The 13,595-nt window shown below is 38.6% G+C and overlaps 1 protein-coding gene across 4 annotated transcripts in view; it reads left to right on the forward strand.

Annotated features, from left to right (window-relative positions):
- The window catches only part of LOC149543895 (histidine--tRNA ligase, chloroplastic/mitochondrial-like), a 146,317-nt gene that overhangs the window by 102,646 nt on the left and 30,076 nt on the right, over positions 1 to 13,595 (forward strand). The window lies entirely within an intron of this gene.

A 13,595-nucleotide genomic window follows, 5' to 3' on the forward strand; every position in this document is an offset into this window, starting at 1 on the left:
GGGCTGGAAAACCATTGAAGAGAGATTTTATGCCTTTGAATCTCTCTCATGCACAGGAACTGTTTGAGAAATGGGGACTGGATTTTATCGGACCATTGAAGGCGAGCAAAACAAGGTGCCGAAACATCGTAGTAGCAACGGAGTACTTAACTAAATGGGTGGAGGCACGCGCATTGCCAGAGAATTCTGCAGTCAGCACAGCAAAATTTTTATATGAACAAATTATTACAAGGTACGGGATCCCACTCCAATTGACGAGTGATCATGGGGGACATTTTGTTAACCATGTAATTAGAGTACTCACTACTGATTTTAAAATGTACCATTCATTGTCGAGCCTATACTACCCAAGAGCCAACGGACAGGCAGAAGCAACGAACAAGATTCTGGTAGGAGTGATTTATAAATCCTGTGCAGTTGAGGAGAAGATTGGGAAGAGAAGTTACCATCTGCTTTATGGGCGTACCGCACTTCGTATAAAGTAACTATAGGACATACCCCGTTTCAGCTAATGTACGGATAGGAGGCAGTGGTGCTGACAGAATTCATGGTGCCAAGTTTAAGGGTAGCGATCGAGAATAAACTAGGCGATATGGAGAGCTTACGAGAGAGGTTGTATAACCTGAACAAACTCGATGAGCGGCGCTTGCAGGCGCAGTGGGCCATCGAAGTCACACAAACAAGGAGGAAGGCGTGGCATGACAAGCACCTAAAATTGAACAACTTTCAACCCGGTCAGTTAGTACTGAAGTATAATGGACGAAACGAAATAAGGCCTGGAAAATTTAAAGTCAAATGGGTTGGACCATACAAGATACGGGAAGTTGGATACAACGGAGCAATTAAATTGTGGACATTGGACGGAAAAGAACTACCAAATGCTGTAAATGGATCAAAGTTGAAAATATACAACGAAAGGAAGGATTCTCTGCGGAGAAACAACTGAACGAAAAAAGAAGAAGAAGATGTAGTTGGAAGTAGAAGAGCAATAAAAACATATATAATTTGATTTTAAGCCAATTTATATATTCATCATGAAGTGGATAAAAAGTACAGGGAGGGGAATTATAATAAAAATATATATACCATAGAGAGAAATATGAAGAAAATCACGAAGCAAATACTAAAAGGAGAAAATGATAATAAAGTGAGATGTCTTTGATGACGTGAGGCTTTTTCTATGACCGTACGGACCCAAGATAGTGGAAAAATTGAGATGGTACGGAGAACAGAGTGGAAGCTTTAGGACCGTACGACTCCCTTAAGATAACTGTAAGGCCTTAAAAGCTCGTATGTGGTGCAATATAAGCCGTACGACTACAAAAGATAAAGGAATATGCAAATAGAAGAACACCGTACCTTGCAAAGCCTGTACGGACAGGGAAATTAAATAAGACACCGTACGGCCTGAGGAGGAACATTACCGTATGGTGATAGGAGAGACCGTCCGTACGGCCTGAGGAACATTACCGTATGATGGCAGGAGAGCAGTTGGGTTTTGGAGACCGTACGACCTAGGGAACAATTGGCAATTGAAGACCGTACGACTGCTAACCCAGTCAGATAAGGAGAAGAAGCCGTATGACTGAGATAAATTTCCTGGAAATATTAAACGTACGGACGACTGGAATAAGGTTTAAAATATATATATATATATATATATATATACATATATTACAAGGACCGTACACAAGAAGGGATTTGAAGCAGATGAAAAATAAAGGAGGGAGGATATCTTAAGGATTAGAGCATTTCCAAGCAAGACAAAAAGAAATTCTTTTAGAGCCGTACTGGAAAATTTCAAGGAAGCTGTACCATCACTACGAAGGCTGGAATTAAGAAGCCGTACAGTACGGAAGCTAGGAAAACTGTGGAAAGTAACTGCCAGAACGGTGTGACATTTATTCACAAAAGACGAAGGGGTAACGATATGGAGTCAGCTGGAAAGAGGGCTCGGAAGAGAAAACTGGACGAGGACATGAATAAGAACGCGAAGACACTACCGTCGGGAATTCGTGTAGCAGGAGGGATGTATACAGGAACCAGTAGTGCAGGCGCAAGTAAGAAAGCAAAGCAAACCAGGCAGCAAGGAGAAATTCCTACAGTACAGAGTATCACATTCGAAGGGTTAAATGGTGCAGAGTGTCGTAAATGGTGGCAGGAGACCCCAGACAACCACCAGGTGAAGGCTAGTATCCGAAGAGCACAAGTTGAATGGGTAGTGCAAATGCCTGTATTTTGCATCAGAGACTATGAGGGGTTTTTGCGCATCATGATTGAAACATATGACAGGTTCTCCAAAAGCAGTACATTTGAATATCTTGGTTGCAAGTTAACGGTAGCATTTAGACCGGCAGATTTTACACGAGTATTTGGCATACCTGGTCATGCTCAGGGTGGGAGAAAAATACAGAGCAAGCCAAAGAAATTAAGCCAGGAAGTGAAGATGAAATTGATACAGCTGGTGTGCAGAGACCTGTCGCAGGTAGAACAGGAGGCTCTTTCAGTCACGTCCAAAGGCAGGGGACTAAAGAAATCTAATATCCAGGAGGGGCATTGGCGTTGTTTGATGGACATATTTAAAAGCCGTCTCACAGGTTCGAGCCGTGCTTTAGATATCTCGTTTCCACACGTAGCCATGATGAACGGAATCTTGCACGGCAGAGTATATGACTGGGCAACACTATTGGCTGAGCGGATGTCAGAGTTTATGACACTGCAGCACAAAACGTTCTATATGCCACATTATGCTATTGGTCTGTTTTTGGATGCGACGATGCGGCTGATCTCGAATGATGCCCTGGAGGCAAAACCGGGACCACTTGCGCCTGGCGAACCACCTATAATGCAGTGGAAGCACTTGGATACTCTCGGCACCAAAACAATAGGGCAGAAGCGACCAAGGCCGGATGATGGCGACACCGATAGTGGTCGGGAGGAAACATCTTTAGAGGAGAATGGGTCTGAGGGGGAAGAAGAAGATGACGAAGAGGTAGGAGTAATCACGGCTACACCCTTGAGATTTCCACGGCCTGTGCTTTCGACTACGATACACTTGGTTCCGGTGGGTATACACGGTATCCCAAGGTTTGGACAAATCAGACAGCCGATAGTGATGACACCAGTCTCAGTTACGACGCAGCCCACCGTAGAGACACGAGCTGTAGCAGAGTCACATCCAACACCGACGGAGATAGTAGCCCCGGTGGCACCAATGGAACCGGCTCATGAGACTCTACCAGATACAGGAGAGACTTTTGTACCTGACAGGGAGATGGAGATAGACACGGAGACAGGGGTGTTGGAGGTACCCATAGGTGAGGAATTGGGGACATCAAGTGTCCTACTGGATATGGCAGGATCTGATGCGGTGGTTGCAGAAGACATGACACTGTTGGCATCACCTGAGCAGGACAGCGAGAGAGAGGACTGGACACAAAGGGTGAGTGCTTTTCTGAGTACAAAGTTCCACCGAACCCTAGCACCTCGAGTGACATACTTGCCGACACCCACGCGGGAAGCAGTTTCGGAGAACGCACTATAGGAGGTTGCGCAGGCACAGAATGAGGGAGTAACGCGTAGCGCTGTGGAGCGTATGGCGGATGAAGTAGAGAAGGCTATGGGTACACAGCAAAAGCACCCACTAGTGCAGGAGGCAACGAGGACAGAGGCAATTTTTCTTGATGATGTCGCAGCTCTAGCATCTCGGGCTCGCCAGGTTATAGATTTGGCAAAGATGCAGGCGTTGGAGTTAGTAGGGAAGGAGCTGGAGGGAGTCATATCCTTTATGAGGATGGGGTGTCCAGATGCCTTTACCGTTTGTTTTCAGGAGAGGGGATGGCCCAATGTGGAAACCACAGAGATGCGACAGGATTGGTCCATGACAAAGGAACCTGTGAAGGAGAGCCGGATTGAGATACTGATTCAGGAGATCGCAAGGTTACATAGGGAGATATATTACACCCTTCGAAGGAGTTAGGCGGACCAGCTAGCAGCTGAAAGAGCTCGGGAGGAGTCAGCTACCAGGTTTGCTTCGGAGAAGGCAGCCTGGGAATCGGAGAGGGCGGCCTGGCAATCCGAGAGGACAGCTCTGTTAACAGCAAAAGAACAGTTAGCAGTAGCAAATGAACAATTGACGACAGAAAAAGAAAAGATGGCAGCAGAAAAGGAGAGGGAATTGGGAGAAGTCGGAGAGATGATGCAGTCAGCCCTAGAGCTCCAGTTGGAAGCAGAAGCTGAGCTGAAGATCAGGAAGGAACAGGTCTACAAGCTAAGAGCAGAGGTGAACGAGTTGCGGACGCGGACGGCCACTACACCAGGGACGCATCCCTCTGTCTAGTACTTATGCATTGATGTATTGCGTTAGAAAATTTTGATTTTTGTTGTATTGTCGTCCGGAGACGACCTTTCTTTTTGGGGGGGGATGATGTTGTTGGTAAAATGAATAATGTAGCCGACGGGTAGAATAGTATCCGAACGGGCGCGTGACGCTTGAGTCACCCCTTCGGAAAGGTATATGTACACATCCGAGATGAACTTTGGAAGTAGGATTGTAATCGGAAATCATTGTAGTCATTGCAATCTGCAAATGCATACATAAATAGAGTACCTGTTCGGAATTGAATCGTGTTATACTTGTGTTGAACTTCTTACCCTATGCGGTAAACATGAACTCCCTCTTAACACGAACCTTCTGTTATGTAGAGAAAACAATCCCAATACAAATTCCCAACCTAATAGGAAAACACTCATGATACCAATACTTTCCATGAGCTTGTGGAGATTATTTCATCTGTTCAACTTCAAAACTCAATCCTTAGATGTTGTGTTTTGCAGTTGCACGTCTTGATATTCTTTATATGATTATGGGATCTGCTGTTATGATTTATCTCCAATATGGAAATATAATTACACTCTGTTTATTGTGTCGTCTCTGATATGCTGTATAATACTTACACTTCAATGCTGTTCTCAGCGAGTGAAGTCCACAAGAGTACAATTTATAGAATTGATTTTTCAAACATTATAACATTTCTCAGTTCTGCTAGTCTCTGTGAATTCATGTACACGTCTTTCTAACATCCAGCACCCAGATTTCTTCATTTCAGTCAGATACATGTAGAAATGAACTTTATATAGATTGCAGTTAGAATCGTTCCAACTACCGTCTCCAGATATGTGAATAGTTCTTTTCATTAGAACGAATAAACATATTTTTGTATGTTTTAAACAATTTATACTTTAGACACTTGTCGAACCTGGGTGTGAGTTTGTTAGCTCGAGAACATTAAACTTCAATTTTCTAATTACTACTGTGCATGAGGTTCTAGCATGTATCCAACATTTGCCAATGGTGACAAACTTATAAATCAAAACAAGGTTACTACTGTCAATTTAATGCTGACACTTGTTTTTAATATTTGAACCCTCAATAAATTTTATGTCTAACACTTGTTCTGCACAGGCCTGTCTATCAAATAATAGATTCAAACCTTCAGGCATATGAAAGAAAAATGAGTAATTGTACCTTTGGGATGCTCATGTTAATGCGAAAATATGAAAAACAAAGGCTATCTCCAATATTGGTATTGCCAATCAAATAAGTCTCCTCATGCGGCAATTTGAAATATAAGCTTGACTCATATAAATATTTGAAACATTAGTCTCATGTTGTCCTCGCACAACAATATTCATCCCCAATATTTATTCTTCGGCAACAACGCAAGATTTCACTTTTGAGAACTTAAAATTTTGGAAGTATTAATTAAACCGGATGCTTATCTAAATTTAGAGATGGTACTTTTAGATTTCAGATTTATCTGGCTATTCTCCAATTTATTGAAATGTAATGATTTCCAAGATTAAATCAACTCTCCAGACACTTAATCAATGCATTTAAAGGGAGAGTTGAAACAATTGAATATGTGCGATAAATGTTAAACCAAAATGTTCTCACGCATCAAATTTAGGGCTCTAAATACCTGTTTTTAACCAGGTCACATGGCAAACAACAAATTGGCAGCTATGTCTAGTTTTAAGCCAGGTCAATATTTGAAACATTAGTCTCATGTTGTCCTCGCACAACAATATTCATCCCCAATATTTATTCTTCGGCAACAACGCAAGATTTCACTTTTGAGAACTTAAAATTTTGGAAGTATTAATTAAACCGGATGCTTATCTAAATTTAGAGATGGTACTTTTAGATTTCAGATTTATCTGGCTATTCTCCAATTTATTGAAATGTAATGATTTCCAAGATTAAATCAACTCTCCAGACACTTAATCAATGCATTTAAAGGGAGAGTTGAAACAATTGAATATGTGCGATAAATGTTAAACCAACATGTTCTCACGCATCAAATTTAGGGCTCTAAATACCTGTTTTTAACCAGGTCACATGGCAAACAACAAATTGGCAGCTATGTCTAGTTTTAAGCCAGGTCACTGCTCATAAAGCATTTTATACACAAATATTTGCTTGTACAATGGATGGAGGTTTTGTCTTGAAAGACTACCATTTTGGAAGAATATATCTTCACGTTCATCTTGATTTACCTCAGCCATAGGAGATATTAAATATGTATTCTGCGTCGTTTTCCATTCTTATTCTTATTCCTCCATTACATGCTGCTTACATAATTTGAATCATATTTTGGGAAAATGTTCTTCGGAAGTAGCAAATCTTGAACCAAGGCTCCATCAAGTCATCTTATGACCCTTGGAAATGTGTAGCTTTGAGCTGTGTTCTTAAATCACAAAGTCTTGAATCATTCAGCAATGACTCCTAACGGATGCGACATATCTCTACCATTGTACAATGATTGCGAAAGGCTATAATTCTCGATCATATATTCTAAAGCTTGCTTGACAACAATCCATAATTAGCGCAATATCAAGTCTCAAACCTGTTTTCAAAATGAAGCTTCACAAAATATGTATTCTTCATATTTATTAGCATTAGTATGGAAACCAAAATAGAAAACCAAAAATGCCAAACCCTCTTCTCATACAGAACACCATTTCAAAGTGAGAAGCCGACTTGAGATGATGGAAATTCCTCTGTCCTCCGATGCTGCCAACCTCTAGAAATGTAATATCCTAGTTGGATATTCTCTCCCAATTTTTACTCAAATTTCAGAATCATAAACAAGAATTTATGCCATAATAACCAGCAATGTTAATCGATATATAACCAACAAATACTCATTAAATTACTAAAAAAATATTAATGCATTATAAAATTCAGCAAGACAATAACAATCCAATCTTAAAATAGAGATAACAGTCAAATTTGATAACTAGAAATGAACCTAGAATACAATTGTGAACTCCGTCGTGAATTCACCATAGATGATGAATTGGGGCTATGTCAAATCCACCAAGAAGAACTAGAGGGTTTGCGTCCTCGGATCCTGAATGGAAGCTGAAGCTTTCTTAAGCTCTCCAAGAGAAATCTCAAACCAAATGAATATCCAAGCCTAACCAAATGAGCTCCTTGTCGCTCTTTAAATATACATGTGACTCTTGAGTTTCCTTCCTCTCCTTTTGTCTTTTTCCTTCTTTGACACCTTTTAACTCCCTCTATAATATTAAATTGACCCATTTTATAAATTTGCTTTGAACTCTCATAAGCCAAATTTTATATTTTATGAATTTAACTTTGGAATCGCTAATGCCCCCAAAAGGGGACATTACAAGTCCTCCCTTCTTGAGATTGATTGCCGTCAAGTAATCATGAGTCCACAAACAAATACCGGGGTCCCATATCAATCTCAAGGAAGCTGCTCCACCAAGCTGCTGCACCACTTTGATACAAATAACGTGTCTCAAATTGTGAAGCTGCTCATCAATTTTTAACCACAATGCATCAGTCATACTAATATCACGATCCTAGATAACTTCATGTGCATAATCTATCAAATCAACATGCCCAGTATTGGTATCATATGAGAAAATCCTCAACCCAACTGAGAACCTCAGTCCAACTGAGATTGCAAGCACCACTAGAGTCAAATAGAGCTGGAAATTCAACATCATGCCAACCAGCTCCCTGAAATAATATTGACCACGTGACTGATTCTCCTGGGTCCCACAAACAAAAATGCCTTCCACCTTCTTAGTTGCCTTGAATATCCTGTTGTTCCATACCCTAAAAAGGTAGAATGTCCAAGATATCCAACTGCCACAACAGTGCTCCTCTAACATGTATGGTGAAACTGTAACTAAACTCAAGAAGCAAGCTAGACATGGCTTCCTCCTTCGTGAGGGGAAGTGTAACAAACCATGTGCTATCATCACGTCCAACATCTGTGGCAGTAGAGTAACCGTAGGCACTAGATAAATGAGGAGAAGAATCAATCAATAAATTCCCAACAACACTCCTCTTTCTCCCTATAGGCTCCTTGGCCATATTGTTAGCTAAGTTACTATCCAAGACTGGCTTGTAATCTACATTATGCCCCTATATCAAATATAATAAATCAGTCACCTCCTGGCTGCAATCAATATCAATCAATGACTCTCGATTGAAAGGTATTCCATCAAACTCAAATAGTAGAATCTCCACCACCCAATCAACATCCATCTCAAAAAGTGAATTATTATGCTTTATCTAATCAATATTATGCTGGCTGAAGGTATTTTCATCATATTAATAATTATCCTTAGGTGCTGCTACACAAACAGTTGATCCAAAAGATGTTACATCAATCCCATAGTCATCATCCAATGAAGTCATAATGCATGGGGACTCCATCAAATTTCTAGGTGGTTGATCCATAAGTGTGTCTCTTTAAGCTTTGTAGTCCTTCATAATACCATCGGCTTCATCTCTGTTAAGCTGTCCATATGACTGAGTTTTGTCTTTCTTTTTGTTCCACTCTATAGGCTGAAACAAATTTTCTTCCCTTTCTTCCTCAACCTTGCTCCTTGTTAAGAATGATTTCAATCTTTGCTCGCATTGTTTGATGACATTGATAACCTAAGTCACAAGGTTCGAGTTCGAGTTCGAGTCCAACAACTATGAAGTTCGACAAGTCAAAAAAATCGCAAAAAATTCAACATTAAATTCGCCTTATGTAATTTAAAAAAACATATAAATATATATTAATTTAATTCTATGTTTATGATTTTTATGCAAATAACTTTTTAATATTGTATTAAATTTTAATAACAAATCATAATCAATCTAAAAAATAAAATTAAAACTGTATTGAAAATAACTCAAACCTAAAAACACAAAATAATATAAATGAGTTAAATTTATTATATGTTAATTTTATAATATGTTTATAATCAAACTAAAAATTAAATTAAAATCTTTATAAAAAATGACTCAAACGTAAAACTAAAAACACAAAATAAAAATCATATATGTTAACAACTATTAAATTTTTAGAGCCGTTGACAGAAGATTATTTCGAATCTGAATGGAGTCAACAGGGATTGAGAGTTGCAGAAAAATGACGGATGGGAGTTGCATACCACAAAAATGATGGATGACTGTCGGTTATGCAGCCAGTTAGTCGGGATATGCAACCATCTGAGTACAAATGATTGCAGACAGCGAACCACAAGTGTTGCAGAGATGTAGACAGTCAAAAGCGTTGCAGTTTTAGAAAAGAATGTTGCCCTAAACAGAAACAAAGTCACCGTACGAACTTTGGTTGAATATTAACGAATTTATTTAATTTTTTTGGGTTCGCCGAATTTCGAACCTAACGCCAAAAATTCGGTGAACCTTGTGACATAGTTGATAACCATACTACAAGCATCTGAAGATGTAATATGTGTTTGGTTCAAATCAGCCAATATGGTGGATAAGAAATTTTGTGATTCAACATCATTCTCTTTAATGATCAAAGACATAATGGATTGCATAAAGGATAAGACATCATCTCTTTTGTGGCCCTTTTTAATAGCAAACAAGAACTAATGAAACATATCATGAATTAAATCTTCACAACCGAGATCCAACATAATTACACAAGCACAAGGTTTTGCAACTAATTCTAAAATACTGACTGTCTTACCATAGAATGAATTATATTTATTACACAACCCTTGAAAACTTTCCACTATCAATTGAAACACGTCCTTCATAACTTCAGTGCTGTAAGATTCATGTGGTGGTGTTATCCTCATAACATGAACAATACATTGAGTGACTGCAAGTCTTACCTCTCTATCAAGATACCTCAGCAATACTGGCTTAGCCAAAGAGATCACAACAAGAAGGATGTTCACTTGTTTACTCTTAAGCCTAGCTGTTCTATGGTGGATAAACATTTCTCAATTGCATCCAAATCACAGAGCAGTCTATGCTTTGATTGAGGCAGATTTGTAGGTTTCCTTTCTATCTTGAGGAGCTTTTCTTCAAGGATTCGTTCTTTGTCCTTGGCAATAAATCTCAGAAGCTGCCTAAACATGTTTGTCAATTCCCAATGTACACTTAAGCAAATTAATCCTGCTAAGATGTCCACCTGTGTTCTGCTCCAAATTTTAACATTTATCTCTTGTAATTTCGTCAAGCATGTAAGTTTTGTTGTAGTTTTTGAATTCTTAATAAATGTGTTCTGACATCAACCGAACTGCCTGAGGCATTCAGATATATAAGCATAAATCATGAGGAATGAGGTAGTACACTGTTGTGTTATAAATTCACACACAAATATGCAGAGATATATTATTTGTTGATAAGAACGGGTTACAATGTTAATGCACCTGGAAACCGTTGACTGTTTGTATACTGAAAGCATATAGCTCTGGAAGTCTTCAGCCTCTATATAAGACTGATATCTATGCAGTTCAGTTTTATAGAAAGCTCGAGCTTGTTGACCCACAGTATAAAGCTCTTAGCCAAGAGTAAATGCTGAAGATTGTAATCAGCTGCTTCCAAACATGCTTGCATATTATCTGAATATTGACAATAGTTAAGACAGGATTGTCGCCGTTTCCAGCCCAGAATGATTTTTTTCCTTGCTAACGTATGAAGAATATTGAAGTGCCCGACTGCTGAAATTTACAGTAATGACAGATAGAATGCATAAAACCTCCCTTCATCACAAACAACTGCAATAAGTTTGTTCATAAAATTAGACTGGTGTATTCAGTGCAACTCCTTCACTGAGTCATCACTGATAATCTCGGCATGCATTCACAACACAGATGACTGCAGAGAAAGTCCAATGCCCTTCTTGTCTAACTGGAAACCCCAAATGGAAGTTTTTGCTCACTGTCCCTGTACTAGTCAACTGCTACACCCAACTTTGTCTTCTGTCTCAAACTACAATTAATCTCATCATTTTGCACTGAGAGTTATTACTGTAACAGTTTCTGAACAATGGTTAATCAATGCACCGTCGACCCCAATAATGACTTCTGGTAAACCTGGCAATATGAGTTACAAAACGCCTGCAATAGGAAATGAACAGACTACCTCTATCCACTTAATAAACAATACTTTGCACTGATATGTTATGAATTGTCTCTGATGAAAAATACCTTGTTGACACCTCTTACACACTGTAGTTACACCCAAAATGAATTCATTGAATGGTGTTCACATTAAAAGATTTGCACAGATTATATTTACAAATATAAGCTTTATTTTGCTCACAATATGTGCGAAGTCCTCTAATGCATGAGATCGTGGCTCAATATCTTCTAACTAAGAACGGTCACAAACTCTGACAACAGTAGTCCCTAGAATATGAAACGACATCCAATCTCTGTCTCATTATTCAAGCTGAAATTCTGTTGGCTACTACAAACCACCCACCTCCACTACATGCACACAAAATGACTCAGAAAATTATCTACCTGTATTGTATCATTCATTTCTCGACACTTGGTTATGGTGGAATTTATGGTGACATCCTTCTCTTTGCAAAAATGATTTTTAAATTTGGACGCGTGAGACTTATTCCTTATGAGTAATTCCAAACTACATTCCAACATGGTAAGCGAATTGTCCAGCTTGCCAAGAAAACTTCTCCAGACGTTATTTTGCCCTCAACATGTGTTACTCCGCCACATTTGAAGCACATTTATTTGTCTTTACTTGAATGAGTAACGACAGGTATCATTTAAGGCATGTATCCTTCGATACAATTTATTTCCTTGTTGGTTTTGGCATGTATAATGCTCAGAGATTTTGTAATGGCAATAGTTAATAGGAATTTGTTGACATCAAATATTATCTTAAGCTATTCCCTGTATGCTCCTGATACGAGGGCATTCCTTCAGAAGCTGAATGTAATATCCCCTTCAGATTAAAAGAAACTCCTTATAATCAGGCAGCTCATGATTCAGAAAGATTTTTCCTAATATAATGACCACTGCATTCTTTCTAAAATCTTCCTTCTGCCACTTGCCGTCAAGGATTTCCCTCCATAGTTTTATTTTTATCAAGCCATAAAAACTTAGCACACGTCTCTGTATAATTGATGGTAAATGAAATAGCACCTACATTCTTCCATCAACAATTCTCATAAATATTCACCCATTAATATTTCTTCTTAACAAATATTAATCTCCGTCGGTTATAAATCATTAGATGGGACGATTAAACTTTACCATTTAGCTCCATTTCCAAGAACAAATGTGACGGGTGCGATTACTTAATTTTTTTTGATGGAGCTCATCCACAAACAAGTTTTAGGTACCCGATACGGGCCCACATGTGCCTGAAACCTCTTCGGCTAAGAGCCAAGGACTAAGGAGCATCCATGCTACCAAATTCACCCAGGGCACAATCCTGGCCTCATCCCTTATGATGTCTTCGGACTTTGCACTCAGCAAGACTCCGTTAATTACTTAATTAAGGTTTCAGTACCCGATAATATCCTTGACATCCCCAGTTATAAAATTAATAAATCCAAACTCCGTTATAGTTGCCACTATAACCTCCAAATACTTTCCTCCTAGCCAAGGGGATTAATATATCCCCTCCGAAATGTATATATTATTTGACGGGCCTTGTGAAAATATTATGAGTCATTGTTCACCTGCAAACTATAGTGCCGTGAAGATAAATAAATAATATTTTAGACAATGGTGGAACACTATGTCAAAACTTAGGTTTGCTGCAAAATTTAATAAAGCCCGACTTGTACTTAGATAATTCGTGTCACTGTCTAAAACAATTTATTGATGCTACAGGAGTTTCCAATCCTGTTGCGGCAATAAAACAAACCAGAATTCTGACAACTTTGAGTGTTTTAGACTTAGACAATAGAGTCATCCCCAACAGACACTATATCTCCCAAAATTTGTAGATTAGTTTCATATTGAACTTGACATTTGTATTTGCTTATCTTTTTACAAAGACATTTCAGTGTTTGTAGTTTGCTTCAGAGTTCAAAGTCTTTTTGACTACATCGGCATTCCACATGAGGATGCATTTTTGTTACTTATTGCATATATATATATATATATATATATATATATATATATAGATCAACTTGTTTGGTTTGTTTACTCATTTACCGACTCATTACGTGCATCTACTTATTGATTTTTGTAAAAAAAATACATTTTTTATTAAATTTAAGTCATTTTAAAAATTCCCGAGAAGTTGCCGATTTCTCTCT

Source organism: Cupressus sempervirens, chromosome 8, assembly GCF_028749045.1.
Source record: "Cupressus sempervirens isolate cs-2001-9-10 chromosome 8, ASM2874904v1, whole genome shotgun sequence".
NCBI classification, from domain to species: Eukaryota; Viridiplantae; Streptophyta; class Pinopsida; order Cupressales; family Cupressaceae; genus Cupressus; species Cupressus sempervirens.